General features: G+C 49.4%; 1 pseudogene; it reads right to left on the bottom strand.

The window, feature by feature from the left end:
* The window catches only part of LOC147092649 (NACHT, LRR and PYD domains-containing protein 3-like), a 68,883-nt pseudogene that overhangs the window by 37,837 nt on the left and 12,752 nt on the right, over positions 1-18,294 (bottom strand).

Below are 18,294 nucleotides of genomic sequence, written 5' to 3'. Positions count from 1 at the left end.
TAGTTACTTTAATCTGTGCCTATGACATGTATTTTGTAATGCTTCAAACTGTTTAAAAATAAAAGCATCCATTTCGTGCTATTCAGCCTGGTCCATTGAGTTCTTTTCTCTGCACTACTGTTCTCTGCATCTAAGTCCAAGGTCTAGAACCGTAGGGGGAGTGGGTCGAACCACTCAAGGGTAATTCTTGCACGAAGCCTGGCAGGAGGCCAGAACGGGCAAGAGAGCAGGAAAAAAACCCCTACAGAAATGGCGACCACGGCAGGACCTTGGCAGCAGGAAAGTAGTGTGTTAGATCAAGATCTGAATAAACGAAATGTGATGGATGAAAGAATAGCAGATTATGTTTTTGGAAAAGTCAACCTCACAAAAGAATGGATATCTGATCTATTAAGGGATAGGCGCCCGCTAGACGCAGCCATCAAGTGGACAGCGGGTAGAGAACATAAGAAATCTGTAGAAAAGGCGGTCTGGCTGATGTGCTACAAGAAGCAAGTCCAGCTTTTGGACCAGGTAGTTGCAGCACAGACAGTCCAGATCAACGGCTTGCTTAAAGACGTAGAGGAAAAGGTTGCGGGAGGTCAAAAACTGATTGAATCGCTTGACGCGCTGAATCAGGAATGCCGCTCCGTAATTCGCTGCCACGAAACCCGGGTAGAATATTTAAAATGTCAGGTCGTTGAGGCCAAGGCCAGTGAAGGTAGAATGAGAGAGAGGTGTTTTCCGTCTAGCCAAACAAGTAGATGCCCAAGAGGAAAAGCTCCCGGGAGCCAGGGCAGCATATAAGATGGCCATGGAGGGTAGATCTGAGAACACCGACCACAGCGCTTGCTGCCGCGAGCTAGAGGACCTGAGAAAGGCCCTAGCGAAGGCAAACGGGTTGATGTGTCTCATAAATCCACCAGCGAGTCAGCTGTTGCTAGCCAAGGAATCCAAAAGACCGATTCCACAAGAGTCGGTTGCGGTAACAACCCCCGAACCCTCTGCGCCTCCTGCCTATGAGGAGTCTTGGACTCCGGGACAGGAGACGGAGGCGGTAGAGGAAGCGAGCCCTGAGGTAGAGCAACCCCAGACAGTAGAGTCGGGGCCAGCGCCGTTGTGTCCAACGCGGCAGCGGAAGCTCGGTCCAAATGAAGAAAATGGCGATGACGGACCCCTTGAGAGTCAGATCATAATGCCTCATAGCGCACGACAGCTAAGAGAGATGATAAATCACATCCCAAAACTCTCCGAGTCAGGAGATCCCTCCGTGCATTTCAGGGACGTGGAGCAGTCCGCAGCAGTCAATGACTGCGACGGGGTTGAACAGTCTAAAATGCTGCTGTTCTCCCTGGACAGTTCGCTCCTGCAGTGTCTCCCTGACTGTTGTGTATGTAACCTGTTCCACCTTAAGAGAGCTTAAGCCTGTTCCACCTTAAGAGATGTACTACTTTCTCAGGCTGCTGTAGACGTAATACCGGGGGTGAACACACCGGTATATAAGCACTGTGCAGTAATCTTGTATTCAGTGTAATCCCTACCTCCAACCAGTAAAGACCTGTTTTATTGTTACTGATTAAGTCTGAGTATTAATTACTTGAACAACTCACAGACTTAACACTGGCGACGAGTCAGGTTCTTACCATGCGGCAGTTATTCCATGGTGGCTTCGTCCACAGACAGGACGTTGAAGAGAGGTTTCAAATCTCACCACCCCACTGGAAGCGACAGGCATTAGGACCCTGAAGCCTCCATCAGCGACTGAAAACTGGAGGACAGAAGACATCCTGCAGCTTCTTTTTCAACCTCGGTGGTGGGTAAGCCAAGCAGCGTTGGCTGCAAAGACAGGGCTGGGGGAAGTCCGAGGTATAAGGGCCATCGATCGAAATCCCTGATAAGGGCCGCACTCGGGCTGAAAGGCGCAGCGTCGGCAGAAACTGAAGGCGCGAGAGCCGCGGTGAAAAGCGCGGGCCATCGATCGCGGCGAAGATAAGGGCCGCACTCGGGGGCTGAAGGGAGACGGCGTCGGGGGACGGGTGAAGATCGCCAAGCGCGGGAAAACTGCCATTTTGTGGGCGGAGGACGACGGCAAGAGCGGGAAGCCGCCATCTTGGATAGCAGTAAAAAAAAAAAATCTGAGAAATTGCAAATCTGATAAAGTACTACAATGCCTAAACACGGGAATATTAGCAACTTTGATAGTGACATCGAAGATTGGGCCATATATGTTGAACGAGTTAAATATTATTGTAAGGCCAATAAACTTCGTGAGGCTGATAAAGCACTAACATTATTAAATTTAATGGGTGCGAAGACATACGGGCAATTGAAACACCTGTTATCACCAGATGAACCGGCGGATAAGACGTTCGATGAGATTGTTACTGTCCTGAAAGATCATCTAAACCCCACGCCGCTGATGCTAGCGGAACGATTTAAATTTTACGACAGAAGGCAGCTACAGCATGAAAGCAATGCTGAATATTTGCTGGAATTGCGTAAATTAGCGAAATATTGCCAGTTTGGAACGGGACTGACAGATGCACTACGAGACAAATTTGTGTGTGGTTTATTTAAACAGGATACACAAAAGCGACTGCTCGAGGAGAATGAGCTGACGCTTGAGAAGGCGGTCACTATGGCAGCAGCACACAAAGCCGCAGCGAGAGGCACGGCAGTAATGCAGCTACGGTCACCGGAGCTCAGTTCACACAAATTGGGTGTGAGTTCTGGCAAATGTTATCGTTGTGGAAAGACAACGCATGATCAGAACCAGTGTTGGTTTAAAAACCAAGAATGTAGAACTTGTGGTAGGCTTGGACATATAGCTAGAGTATGCAGGTCAGGGAAGAAGACCAGCAACAAGAAGTCACCGCAAGGAAAATATGCAAAAGTACACAAGGTGGCCGAACAGGAGTCCGATTCAGACGCTAGCAGTAATGAACTGGCTGGCTTAAGCAGTATTGAACTGGCTAGCTTAAGGGTACTCAACGTTGGTAAGGGTGCAGACCTCCAGACAATTTGGGTTACTCTTCAGATAGAAGGAGTCCAAGTAAAAATGGAATTGGACACTGGATCGGCATTGTCGGTCATGAATAAGAAAGATTACAGAAGGTTATTCCAACATATTCCCCTACAGGATACGGAGATTATATTGACAACCTACACGGGGCAGAGAGTGTACCCCATCAGGACAATAAAGGTTGCAGTGGCCAACAAGGGCGAAGGAAGTCAAATAATGGACTTATATGTGCTACCGGAGGGAGGTCCACCACTACTAGGCCGGGAGTGGTTTAGAAACATAAATATGGACTGGCATTTGCTAAAAGCCATAAAGAGTGAGAACTCGGTGCAGATAATCAGCCCAGACTCTAGAACTGATGATGGTAAGAACAACCCATGTGCAAAAGACAAAGTTTCAGCACAGAATTCCACTGAGCAACAACAACATAGTTTAACAGAGAATTCTGAGTCTGTCAAGTCTACTGATATGCACATTCTTGAGGGACACTGGGCTCGAACTCAACTCCATTTCAAACTACAACAGCAATTAGAACAAATGATTCGCCGTTTTGAGCAAGAGATGAATGAAATAAAAAAGTTCTTTGTTACAGAGTGGGAGAATCTGGAAAGGCAACAGAAGCAACTGATGGAGAAAATGGAGCAGGAGCACACCAACCATCTGCGCGAGGAGGCCGAACGAATCAAAGCTGATTCAGGTTCTGAAGGTGCGTGCCATAATCTGGTGTCAGAAGAGTTAACGGTCAGCCAACTCCTTCATATGCTGAGGGACAAGACTCTGAAATGGGAAAAACTTGAACACGAGCTGCGATCTTCAAAGGAAAAGGGTTCGGAGCTCTCAAAAGTCATTGAGATGGCTGATGTGATGACACAGACTGAAACGACTGCAACAGAGCAGCCATTGGATGCCAAAAGTACGCTGACTCATGTCAATGTAGAACAACAGACCGCTGAAACAGCTGCTCCGGTAGAGGGATTGCATAGTCCGATCAATCAATCTCCAAAGGAAGTTGAAGTATTAAAATCACAAATGAGGTCACTAGTAAACGACTTAATGAAAGCCCAGAAAAAACTGGATGCAGAGGTACACATGAAGAAGTCTCTTCAGGAAAGATGTCTGGATTTGGAACAAGAGCTGGCTAACGTCCAGCTGGGTATGGAGGAAATAGACGACCCTCTCGCTGACCTGTCGGACGACTCCGAATATTACTATGTCCTGTCCTGCCCAACTTGTAACTTCGACTCCCACCATACAGGAATCATGGAGGAGCACCGAAAGTCTACGGAACATCGGGAGAAGGTGGCTCTACTACGAAAAAAGGAGGAAGAGAAGGAGGAACTGTGCATGCAGCTGGCAGCTGTAGCAGCTGACAATGGAGCCCAGAGAGTCTCCAAGAAGCAGAAAAGGAAAAGTAAAAACAGAAGATGACCCATCTGAACCATTATCACCTCTACCAGATCACACACGTGGTCCCTCCGAACGGAGCCAAATCAGTTCGGAAGTTCAAGCTGTTAAATCCATGAAAGGACTATTGAATGAGCAACGTGAACCGACTACACCACAGAGATTGAATCTGTGAACTGTTTTCTGCAGAGACTGAATCTGTGATATGTTACGTTAAACATGAAGTTATATATGTATATATGTTATTACGTTATGTTAAATGGGGGGGGGACTATAAAGCTAAGAAGGGAGGAGTGTTGTGTATGTAACCTGTTCCACCTTAAGAGAGCTTAAGCCTGTTCCACCTTAAGAGATGTACAACTTTCTCAGGCTGCTGTAGACGTAATACCGGGGGTGAACACACCGGTATATAAGCACTCTGCAGTAATCTTGTATTCAGTGTAATCCCTACCTCCAACCAGTAAAGACCTGTTTTATTGTTACTGATTAAGTCTGAGTATTAATTACTTGAACAACTCACAGACTTAACACTGACGAGAGCAAGAGAGGGCACAGGGACTATGAGTTGCTACGGGATGAGATTCTGGAGATCATGGGAGAGGGGGACGGAACTCCGTTCCTCCGTTTAGAAAAGACAGTGCAGCTAGAGGGAGAACCCCCACGGGTTTTCGCCGACAGGTTGTGGCCAGTGTATGGACGCAGCTGCCCGGGCGGGCCGGCCCGGGCCGGGCTGGATGGCGAACAAAGGGCTCACTGGCTTCGGTGCCTGGTAGCAGGTTGCCTGCCAGTAGTGAAGGAACAGGCCAAAGCATGGTTTGACCCCACCAACGCCGGCTCCACGGAGGATCTAGTGCTAGATCAGCTCACGATCAGTTATAGGAATAACAAGGGCAAGAAAACGCCTGTTGTAAAAGGAAAGGTGCATGAGGTGAGGCCCGCAGCCTCTGCTAAAAGGGAATGGCGTCAGGAGGGAAATCGCCCTCCTCAAGCCAATAGCAGTTGTTACGGGTGTGGGAAGGAGGGTCATTGGCGGAAGGACTGTAGGAATCCTTGGAAGGATAAGAGGGAGAGAGCGTTCGCCGCAGCCCAAGATCAAGCCCAAGCCCGAGTCGCCAACGGCCCGAGAGTTTACCCAACACCAGCACAACCACAAGTGCAGGCCGCTGCCCCAACACCAGTCCAGAACCCAACCGTAGCCTCTGCCCCGACTAAAGGGGGTGGTGCGGTTGTGGACCCCGCTGCCATCGAGTCAGTCTTGGAGACTATGCGATCTCTGATGACCTGGCAGGGGAAGGTAGTGGTTGCTAACAGCTCTATCGCCCCCGAGACCCCAGCCGAAACACCTAAATGACTGACGCCCGTGCAGCCCATCTACTTGTGTCCGCTCCGCTATGACGCTTGGAGAAGACCTGTGGTGGCGATGGAGGTGGAGAAACAAAGGGATAGCTACCTGTTGGATACGGGAGCTTCGTGTACCGTGATCCACACGGACAAACCTTTTGCCTCACCTCTGTCCGCCCAGGCTCCATATTTAGTAGCGGGTTTCACAGGTAGAGAACAGGCTGGCGCGTACTCCCTCCCGCTCTCCATTCAGTTGGGAGCACTCCACACCACATGGACGTGCATCCTATTGAAGTGGAAAGAGGGGGGGGGAAAGGGCATCCTCGGGGCTGATTTCTTGGTGGAACACGGGATCCTCGTGGACCTGAGAAATCACTATCTCTGGGGAGCCGAGGGCGGTTTAGGAAAGACAGTCGTAATCCCGGGGAAGGAAGAAAAGAGGACCCTGTGCACTATGAAGCCGTCAGGAGGTTACGATCTCGAGCTCATGATAACAAATGTCCCAACGGACTTGCAGGCGTGTGTGTCAGAAAATATGACCGCGTTCGCCACCCACAAGCATGACTGCGGGAGAGTCACTGGGTTCGAAGTCAGCGTAGACGGGGACCCCATGATCCGACCCCAAAAGCAGTATAATTTCCCCAAGGAGGCAGAACCCGACATGGAGACAGCAATATCTTCATTGGTACAGCAGGGCGTGTTAAGGAAGATAGCCACCCACGTAAACTCCCCATTATGGCCGGTAAAGAAACCGGACAATTCGTGGAGAGCCACGGTGGACTTAAGAGTCCTCAATAGTAATATCCCGGCCTGCGCGCCCACGGTAGCAGCAGTTGCAGACTTAATAGGGAGTATTCCAGCATCGGCGATCACATTCACGGTGCTGGACATCTCGAACGGTTTTTGGTCCTTTCCGCTGCGGCGGGAGGACCAGTACAAGTTTGCCTTTACATTCAAAGGGCAACAGTACACTTGGAACTGCTTACCACAGGGTTTTCACAACAGCCCCAGCATTTTCCATCAGTGCATGGCGGGGATTTTGAAAGAGTTCAGCCAGCCCAACCAGATAGTGCAGTATGTGGACGAATTACTCCTGTTCACAGATACAAGGGAGCAGCACGGCCCACTGTTAGCCGAATTGTTGGAACTGTTAGAAAGAAAGGGTTTCAAAGTAAACCCAAAGAAAGCCCAGATCGGCCAGCAGGAAGTCAAATTCCTGGGTCTGGCCATCCGCGGGGGAGAAAGAGCCATAGATAAGGCCAGGCGGGAATCTATACAAGATCTGCCGATTCCCAACACAGTAATGGGTGTAAGGTCCTTTTTGGGATTGACCGGGTACTGCAGAGATTTCATCGAGGACTATGCTGCCACAGCGGCCCCGCTACTTCGACTCTTACACAAGGGAGTCGAGTGGTCTTGGGACAAGGGGTGCCAGGCAGCGTTCGAGAAGTTGAAAAGAGATCTGCAGCCTTAGGGGCCATAGATGGGGGAGAGGAGTTCTTTCTGGAGGTAGCCGCTAGTGGGGACAGCCTGTGCGCAGTGCTGCTCCAAGAGCAGCACGGCAAGCTAAGACCAGTAGTTTATTCCTCCAGGGTGCTCACGGATGTGGAGAGGACTTTCTCCAATTGTGAACGGCATCTCCTGGCCACGCATTGGGCTGTGAACAGATCAGTGATCTTCACCGGGACCTCTCCCATTACGCTCCTCACCCATCACACCCCCACAAGGATGCTTCTGGATGGGAGGTTTAAGGATGGGACCGTAAGCAGCGCTTGGATTGCACGCTGGACCCTCCTTCTTTCCCAGATGGATCTAAAGGTTAAAGGCCACTGTGCGCCAAGGCTCGCAGCCAATATGGCATATCCCGGGACAGCCCATCAATGTTCCGTAGAAGGGGTATGGGAAGTTAACATAGGTTTACGGTCCGGGATACATCCCACAGGCCGCGAGATCTACGTTGACGGTTCTAGCACTGTAGCTGACGGCAAGTGACTCACAGGGTGTGGAGCTTATGACCCTGCGGCAAACATTGCCCTGGCAATTAAGCTCCCCAGCACTATGAGCACGCAGCAGGCTGAACTGTCCGCGGTGGCGTACGTAGTTACCCACCCCGAGATTTTCCCAACCCCATACACGATTTGCTCAGACAGCATGTTCACGTGCAATTCGTGTACAGAGTACCTCGCCATCTGGTCCTGACGCGGGTACACCTCCGCGGACAGGCGGCCTTTATCAGTTAAGCCCTTGCTGGAGAAGATCCTAGCAGCTGTGGGGGAGAAAGGAGAGGTGTTCATCCATAAGGTGAAGGCTCACTCCACCACAGAACCCCACAGTCAGGGCAACCAGCAGGCGGATGCGCTAGCCAGTGAGGGTGCCCACAACGGCATTCTCTGGGACCCATACAAACCCGGACCCGTGGCGGCGATCCAAGGCAGGGAGGGAATTCCCGGGAACACAGGGGAGACACCGCCCCCAGACCTAAAGACCGTCCAAACCCTGGATCCCGCCCTAAAAGCAGTCCTAAAAGCCATCACAGAGGGCAAACAGGTAGAAGGTCCGTACAGTACGGCAGCCCTCACAGTCAAAGAAGGTATGCTGTTCCGAGAGGAGCAGTGGGTTGTGCCGCAGCAGCAGCGGAGGGAATTCCTGCAATTGGCCCACGAGGGTCCAGGAGCGGGACACCCCGGACCTGAGGTCACCTGGCAACGGGTGGGGCAGGCGGGATGGTGGCCGGGACTTCGAGACGATGTCCGCGAGTTCTGCGCAAGCTGTCTTGTGTGTGCTGCTAACAACCCAGACCCCCACAAAAGGAAGGTGCCCATGGGGCACATCAGGAGGGTAGAGGGACCATGGCAGTCGATTCAGGTCGACTACACAGGGCCACTGCCCGCCGCCCAGGGAGGCTATAAGTACTGCCTTGTCCTGGTAGATGTGTTCACCAAATGGGTAGAAGCCTTTCCGTGCAGAGCAGCTACGGCACTGGGTACTGCTAAGATCTTGATTCGGGAAGTGTTCTCACGGTGGGGACTCCCCCGTTTTGTAGAGTCCGACCAGGGGAGTCAGTTCACCGGTCAAGTAATGCAGAACGCCCTCATGCTCTTGGGCATTGAGGGAAAGTGGCACGTAGCATACAATCCCCAGTCATCCGGGATTGTTGAGCGTATGAATCGGACCCTCAAGGAAAAGCTGAGGAAAGAGACAATGGGCTCGCCCCAGAAATGAGCGGAGGTACTGCCTTTAGTCCTCATGGGGATCCGAGCCAGCCAGTCCAAAAGCACGGGGTATTCCCCGCACGAGTTAATGACTGAAAGTATCATGCGAACACCCACCCATGTGCTAGCCCCGGTGCTCACTGAGGGCCAGCTCCGAGAGGTGAAACGGGACAAATTCGCCCAAACCCTCTTGGAGCGCCTGAGACAGATTTATGGGCAGGCGGCTGGGAACATGGGAAGACAGCACCAGGGAAATAAACTGTTGTTGAAACCTCGGAAACAACAAGAGTGGGTAGTCGGAGACCAGGTCATGGTCCGAAACTACGCCAGGGTAGGGAGTTTTGAACCACTGTACATGGGGCCCTACAGCATTGTGGACAAGGCCAGCCCCATGGTTTATGCAGTGAAAACGCCCCGACGTACCAAATGGTTTCACATCAAACGGTGTAAACTATTTAAATCGGGTGCACAAGGGCCATCAAAGGGGACCAGGTCGGAGAACAAAGGTCCTAAGCCTGTAACAGAGTCACAGACCACACAGGCTGGTACCGTAGCCTGCGTAAAGGGAGAGGCCATCCCATTGGAGTGGGAGGTCTCATCTTTTGAATGGGATTTAGGCAGGAGAGAGCACGAACGGCTCGACCCCGCCTTAGATCAGTCATGGAGGAGGAAGAGTCAGAGGGCGACGATCCCGCCCTCGACTCAAGCTTGGGCGAGGTAGGGAATGGGGGCGGAGACCCACTACCTGTAGGGACGGGTGAGGTGGAGTCAGAAGCCACAGATCCCGACCCCGGGGGGCGGAGCCTGAGGAAGGGGAGCTGGAGCCGGCAGCTGTGGAGGAACCACAGGCTGTGACGTTAACAGTCCCAACCCCCGGTCCATCGGCCCCGGGAGCCCGACCCAAAGCAGCCATTCGTAGGTCGGCTCGAGCGCCACAGCCCAGAAAATTTGGGCCAGATTCTCCCCATCCTTCCCAACCACGGTTTAGAGCAGCCCCAGGAAGGCATGATCCCCGTTCAGCAGCGACAGGCTGCGGGGGATCAAAGCCAAAGATCAATGCAGCCCCACTGCAGGGTGTGGCACACGACAGGCCTCACAGGGATTCGGAAAGCCGCCCCATGGAGGGCGGCGCTGTACATAAGTTAAGTTAGGTAATTATGGTCATAGTTTTAAGGAATGTAAAGTATATGGTGTTAAGAGTACAATTTTGAGGTCTGCCCGGTATGTGTGTTTGTTAGGGAGCCGGGTCCAGGAACCCGCGCGTCCAATTAATTTAGGCCAGCACCTATCGGGAGCCCGGCTACATCATTTTGTTGGTTGCAGAAACCTGGGATATGATGGAAAGGATTTTCATCGCGTTCATGACGATCGGGTGCGGGTGGGCCTACCGAGGCCGCACCAAGGACGTCATCATTTTTGGATGCTCCGGGGACACGGCCCCCATCGCAACGGATGGGACGGGGAAGCGAGAGGTTGAGGAAACCGCCACCTACTTCCACCAAGGGAGATGGCCAGGTTGGTTGGGAACAAATTCCACAGAATATTCCAGCAATTTCGGTTTTGCCTACCAAGAGACTTCGTTAACGTGCCCTTGAGTGAGGATCCTTGCGCCCAGAGTCAGCGTCACCGTGGGAAAGAGGATTTGTCTGGTGTGCAATGGGAACGTACCACTAAGGTGATGGTGGTGGCTACGAAACTGGGAAAGGACATGAGAAACTCTACGGTCGAGTGGGAGCGACTGGGTAATAATACCCATCGGACTACTACGGGAACTCACGGACAATTACGTGTGTGTTGGGACAAATGGTGGGAACCAGATGAGGGACTATATGTCTGTATGTGGGGTTCGAGACACGTCTGACCCAAGGGCGTGTCCATCTTCTTCCAGAGGCAGTGGCAGGATGAAGGGAAGGGGATGAGATGGGATGTTAGCACTCGAGCGTGCGGAGCCCCATACTCCCCTATTCCGTTGAACGCCACTGAACTCATCACCCGCCCACGCAAGCCCCTGCCCACGCTTCCGGTAGCACTAGCCCAGAAAGGAGGGTGCCCAACCACCACCAAGGGACCCGGGAACGGTTTAGTATTGGTACCCACCGGTCAGGTGCTGTACCAAGGGGTACACTACGCGGTGGCCTCAGTGATTTTAAATCTCACTGAGGTAAGATTGCCGGAGTGGTGTCCCAAAGAAACGGAACAATTATACCAGGTCCTGTTAACCCGTATGTTTAGACAATTTTACGAATTTGACTTTGCCGACATCGACAGAGACAAATTATACACCACACCGCCAGAAGTTTTGGATCGAGTCGGGAGGCAAAGAAGGGGTACTGTAAATGACATATTCACTGCTTTTAATACCGGGACATCTGTTGTCAATGCTCTAGATAACGTGGAGCTGCAGACACAGATCAACGGTTTAAAAGCCCAGTTAAGGAACATATTGACAGACGAAAATAAGGTAGTGGGTTCTGAGCTACATGAGGACCAGGCCATGACACTACACTTTAAGGACATAATTGCTGAGCTGGAGAAACACGCGAGAGCGGTAAATGCACTCATTAAGGAGGATCGGAATGCGTCCGATCAAGCTGCGCAAAACGAGGCCTGTGTGCTGTACGGAGCGTGGTTACTGGGCGAGGGCCGCAGTAATCTTGAGGATTTAAAACAGGGTTTGGTCCCGTCCTGGATCAGCAACAAGCACTTGCAAGCACTCCACCTTTTTGAGAATGCATGAAGCCCGTGCAAGCTCAGACTAGCCGCAGAAGCATACCCAGTCCCAGTGGACTGCGGACATTCAAATCACACTATTATGGGAATAGTAGTAAGAATGCCGGTGTTGGGTCCCGCAGCAAAGCCCGCCCCGGTGGACAGAGTAGAGAACATTGGAGTCATTTGGGGGGCTGCACACATTCGTTACGCAGCGGTCCCGCCTTACGTCATCAGATGGGAGCGTACGATGACAGGCACTGACCTCTCGGGATGTCGGAGCCGGTGAGCACACATCATCCTGTGTCCCCAGCACTTGAGCGCCTTTCTGAAACCGCAGTGCGGGTTCAGGACTGCTAGCGCAAAGCCAGTGAATTGCACCATGGAGGCAATGGCAGAGGAGCATGTGCCCCCACAGGTAGCATATATCGGGGGTGGGACATATTGCGTCACCACTGCAGCGCCTCAGTACCGATATGGACAACACGAGTGGTGTTCGGTCGGTGATAGCAGTTTCTATTTCAAACCCAGGGCCGAGGTTCAAGTGGCACAACAACGAATTGTCCCCATTCCTGCGCACTCCACCGTTCACATCACTATCAAAGAGAATTTCACAGACTTACAACGATTTGTCGCGCATTTTGGTTATGTCATTCCCCCTCTTCCCGAACACCTCACCAAGATTTTAAAAGCCGTTATAATTTCACAGAAACATTTCTACACACTGGAGCAGAAGACTTTAGAGATAGGAAAAGACATATTGGACATAACCATCCCACCATGGTGGGACTTGTTCACCAACATAGAGGTCCCCACCTGGATTAGAATAGCATCCCATATCCTAGTAGTATGTCAGGTTTTGATTGAGATATTTTTGCTCTTCGTGCATTGCAAAAGAGGCAAAAGCCTCCAGAGGCACGAGAACACAGGAGAATGGAGAGAACGCTATGTGCGAATTGGGGAAACAGACATCCCACTCTAAGCTGCTAGTATAAGATTAAGCGTCCCTCCATTTTAAATTTTTTTGTGATTGTTTTGGGTTATAAGGAAATAAGTATTGTTATGTTATTTGTCGTTCTTAAGTTTTTTTGGATTAATAAAAGATGCATGCAGATCGTGCCAGGGGGTATCAACCCCCGCACATCAGACAAGTGAATGTGTTATAGTTTAAAATACGCTGTCTATTATTGTCCAAATTTACAAAAGGTAATTTTCGTTTTCTGCGGAAATGGGAACTGCATGTGTCGTGAGGGTCATAGATAGCTAAGTGCCAGGAATGTTTGGATGTGGGGAATCAGGGAAAATTTGCTCACCAAGGATTATTGATACTTTAAGCAAGCTATCAGTATCACAGGGGGGCCTGTAAGATTCGCAATTTTCAGCAAAAATCACGCAAGAAAACTGGATAAAATAAGACTGTTTATTGACCAAAGTAAGCTTGCACAGAAAAACCTTTGATAAAAGGGCATACAAAATGGCCGCCAGGCCCCGTGATCAGTTTCTGAACCATTTTATTTCTGTTACTGCAAGCCAGACAGGCTTGTGGATTGAAGACAGTGAGCCCGCGAAAGCCAATATCTGGGAACCGAAACTCAGAGGAACAGCATACATATTCAATGGATTACAAGTACAGGATGGGGCCCATCAAGATATGGGCGGACAATGCAAAATCACTCATACCCATTTATTGTACAATGATAAAACCGTTTAGCAGCCATCAAGGAAAATCTCCGGACCGATCAATATGTGAACCTAGCCGCGGTGACAATGCAAAAGACATTAAAAGACATTATCGGCCAGGAAGGCCAGTTTAAGTTATCACCGGCTCCGTTACAAGACAAAGCGCCCCTGCAGAGATTTCTGCCCGCCAAAATTAATACAAAGACAGGACTATGATTTGGCGGGAGATAAGACTGTCCCAAAAGAGCATAACTATGGATTGAAAGTCCATCTAAGTTACTTCGGACTTCGGGTTACTTGAACAACTTCACTTGACTGGACTTCGGCTGCTTCTTCTTCTTGGACGACTTCAACTTCTTCGGACGGGGCCAGGATCGGCGCCTCTTCCACTTCGGCAGATGCAGAATCGATGAAAACGTTTTCCTCTTTTTAAAGACGGACGGTTTCGGTAAATGGACAACGTGGTCGGTGTTCAGCCAAACAAGGCTCGGCCACGACGAGAAGACGACGAGGGTGGCCCGGGTACTGGGGTCGGGAGATCATCGACGACCCAGGCCGACGGAGAAGAAACCCTCTGGAGGACTGGCGATCTAGGCCACAAGATTCTCCCATGTGCATAGCCTGCATCTGGGTCTGCTCCATGAACCCAAATCGACTTAGTGGATCTCAACCTTAACGAGCGCTCATCGAGGCTGTGTCTACCCCACCGCTTCGAGAGAGAGAGAATATCGACTGCGCCAGAATTTTCCAAATCCACGTGATGACGGAAAGCGGTGACAAAAAGGCTGCGAACCCCCTTTCTCGCGATTTCGAGAGTGGTGAGTATGATCCCAGGTTCCCCAGTTCGAAACTTAGTTTAGGTATAGGGGAGGGAGTTAAGGGAAATCGTAATGTGATTCCCCTTTTATGACGTGCCGTGTGTTCCCCATTTCCATAGAGTCAAGTTCATAAATTTGTGCATGATTGTAGTTACTTTAATCTGTGCCTATGACATGTATTTTGTAATGCTTCAAACTGTTTAAAAATAAAAGCATCCACTTCGTGCTATTCAGCCTGGTCTATTGAGTTCTTTTCTCTGCACTGCTGTTCTCTGCATCTAAGTCCAAGGTCTAGAACCGTAGGGGGAATGGGTCGAACCACTCAAGGGTAATTCTTGCACGAAGCCTGGCAGGAGGCCAGAACAGGCAAGAGAGCAGGAAAAAAACTCCTACAGTGGTCTAACCAAGGTTCAACACAAGTTTAGCAGAACTTCTCTACTTTTCAAGTCTATCCCTCTACAAATAAAACCTAGTGCTTGGTTAGCTTTTGTTATGGCCTTATTGACCTGCGATGTAACTTTTAATGATGTGTATTTGTACTCCGTGATCCCTTTGCTCCTCCACCCCATATAGTTTCTTAATTTCTAAGTAATATGTGACCTCCTTACTTTTCTTACCAAAATGTAATACATCACACTTATCCATGCTGAAATTCATTTGCCAATTATATGCCCATTCGGCAAGTTTATTAATGTCTTCCTGTAATTTGTTGCAGTCCAGCTCAGTATTGAATATCCTTCTCAAGTTGGTGTCATCCACAAATTTAGACATTGGGTTTTAGATGCCAAAGTCAAATCGTTAATATAAATGGTGATCAACAGTGGTCACAGCACTGATCCTTGTGGAACACCACTATCCACCTTCTGCCACTCTGAATAGCTACCCTTTACCCCTACTCTCTTATGTCTGTCTTGAAGCTAGCTAGTAATGCATTGTTACTTTTCTCCTGACTCCTCATGCTCTCACCGTATTCATTAGTTTATTATGTGGTACCTTAACAAAGTCAATTTAAAAATATACATATATTACATCTACTGCATTACCCCTGTCTACTCTCTCTGTTCCCTCTTCAAAGAATTCAATGAAGCTGGTCAAGCAAGACTTTCCAGTTTGAAATCCATGTTGACTATTCGTTATTATATTTTTGGTTCCTAGATGTTTTTCTATTTTCTCTTTTATTAGGGGTTCCAATATTTTTCCTATTACCGATGTTAAGTTGATTGCTCTATAGTTTCCTAGATATGTTCTATCTCCCTTCTTAAATATAGGTATAATGTTAGCCATTCGCATGACACCTTTTTCTAAAGAATTATTAAATATGTGTAATAGTGCCTCTTCCCTATATTCTTTTAAAATTCATGGATTCTATCTTAATATAGCTCCAAGGAACATCCTTGTGTTCAAAATATCTCTTTCCTCCTTTGAGACGCTCCTTAAAACTTACCTCTTTGAAGAAGTGTTTGTTCACCTGTCCTAATATCTCTTTATGTGGCTCGGTGTCACATTGTGTTTGATAACGCTCCTGTGAAGCGCCTTGGGACATTTTACTACGTTAAAGATGCTATAGCAATGCAAGTGTTTTGTTGTTCTAGCGCTGTCCTGGAAGCCTTTATTAATTCTGGGATCCACAATTATTTTTCTCCCTCCTCAAAATGTTATGAACAGGAACATTTTTCTTAGTGCAATGAAATTCCAGGCCCTGTCCTATAGAAAATAAATCACATTTCTCTTACTTCTGACTTTCCAAATGTCTTTAGAATTATTTGTACATTTACAGGCACAACAGTCAATCCTAAATCTAATTCTTTGGAATGTTGACACTTTTTTATTCTACATTTCTATTAACACCAAGTCACTTCAACTCTCACTACTCCAAAACAACCTTCCTTTTTCCTGCTAATAATTTTCCACTACTTTATAAATATTGTTTCAGCTCCAACAGATATATTAATTCCAATCTGTAGCCTCAGCAGATAATTCCCACCCTACAGTCATATCAGTTGATACCCTTCCCACTGCTCCACTCACCTATTTTGTAAAACTATTGTTGTTGGTGGGTTCAGATCACAGCCGTCTCTTCCCTTCTCCCTGAACTCACTCTAGTGTCCCAAGAACGTGAACCCTTCCCTCCTACTCCAGCCCTGCCGCCGCACAATGACCTGCTACACATTTCACTCATTAAGCAGCCAAGTGCAAAACAATCCGCAGTCCACCACCTTGAGGCATTGTCTTTAGTCCAGTGCCTCATTGGCAATATTCCCTCTATAAACGTATTTCTATCCGTGTTACTGGCTCCGACCATGGGTAATTTCTGCTCTCCTTTCCTTCCCAGGATATTCTTCTCTCTGGCACCAGGGAGGGATCTTACCATTCGGCACCTGCTCATGTCTGCAGTCGAGACTATCTATTCCCCTGATTATAGAAACTCCCATCACTATTCATCTCCTTTTCCTGTGCCCCCACCTGCCTCTCACCCCCGCCACACTCGGGGTGGCCTCCTGCTCCCTGGTACCACTGTTGTTTGTCACTGTCTCTATCCACGTTAGAGTCCCCAATTCCAGGTATCTATTGGACAGTTCCATTACTCAGGGGCTCCCTCCACCTGTGACACCTCTCTAGATGGTCACTCACTTCCCTAATTCTACTCAGCCCCTGTCATGTCCAAGAACCTGCAGCTCGCACAGGAAGAGGGAACAAGATCTGAACCCTTTGTCAGGACAGAAATTATATTTTAAAGTATTTACTGAACCTACCTGTGTCCATGCTTCTGATCACGGGCATACTCCTGCTCATGCTCCTGCTACTCATCGTGGTCACTGAAAAATCGGCCTCCCAGTCTGGAGCTTCAGCCATGGTGGTGACAGGCGTTCCAAGGTTCTGATGATCTGTAACAAATATAATATTAATGGGAGGGTTAGGTGGAAATATTAAAATAAAGAGAACGCTGCCTATCAAGTCCCTCCTCTCCTAACAACAGCTGTTAGCTCTGGGATCGATCATTTCCCGAGTGTTAGGATCAACTCTCCACATCACGTGTGACACAGACAGCTGCCCAGTGAAATCCAGCGAGTCCCGCTGATCTTGCGTGTGCATTTTGGCTGGCTGTTGCGGACCCGAGCAGTTCATTTCTATTTCCACTTTTTCTCCTCTTTTCCTTTTCTTTCTATCCCTCCCTGATCTCTCTCTCCAGTCGTCATGCCTCCTTTCATCTCTCCTCTCGGATACACTGCCCTCCCAAATCCCGACCCCAACCTTTCCACATCCCCCTTCCCCCCCAAACCTACTTCATTCTCTGTTCGCCCCTGGAAAAAGCTCTCAACTCTCTTACAACTGCACTTACGAAATCCCAACTGTCCAGTTTTTGTCCCTCCATTCACCACACTTCTGCAGCTACTGCTCTGCTCAACCACACCCTCACCAACACCTTTGATGCCCTAGTCCCTATTAAAACAATCACACTGTCTCACCCTGGCTGTTTCAACTGGTACAGCGCTCAGCTTCGCTCCCTTAAGTCGAAGGGACGCAGTCTTGTACGGATATGGTGGACAACTGGCTGAGCCATTCCCTGCCAGATCTGGTTGGACCACATAAAGCATTATCAAATCCTGCTCTCATCTGCCACAATTGCTCACTATTCCAGAATCATTCTGGAATGCAAAGCTAAACCCTGGCTTCTATTCTCCATGGCTAACCGTCTTCTTAAACCCCTATCACCTGTCTCCTCCACCCTCACCTCCAACATGTGCGAGGAGCTCATGAACTTCTTTGTCTCTAAGATTGAGACCATACGATCAGCTGCCTCTGCACTTCTCTTCCTTCCCCTAGCCCACTGGGCCAAACCTCCCCGAAGGCTTCCCCCTTCCCTAGTCCTGAGCTCGCATCTTTCCCCAGTTTCTCTCCGATCTCCACTCCTGACCTTTCCGCGCTCAACTTGTCCATGGGACACACATCCTGCTCGCTCGACCCTATTCCCACCATACTGCGGACCACCCAACTTCCTTTTCTGGCTCCCATGTCAGCTGACATTGTTAACGGTTCTCTCTCCTCAGGTATTGTCCCCCTCTCCTTCAAAACTGCCGTCATCACCACTCTCCTCAAAAAAAAACCTGACTCGGTCCTTGCAAACTAC

Source organism: Somniosus microcephalus, unplaced genomic scaffold (assembly GCF_052327205.1).
Source record: "Somniosus microcephalus isolate GS21.2 unplaced genomic scaffold, FLI_Smic_1.0 unresolved_chr2, whole genome shotgun sequence".
Classification (NCBI taxonomy): domain Eukaryota; kingdom Metazoa; phylum Chordata; class Chondrichthyes; order Squaliformes; family Somniosidae; genus Somniosus; species Somniosus microcephalus.
Note: the sequence above shows the minus strand (reverse complement) of the source record. Positions and strands in the feature narration are given on the sequence as shown.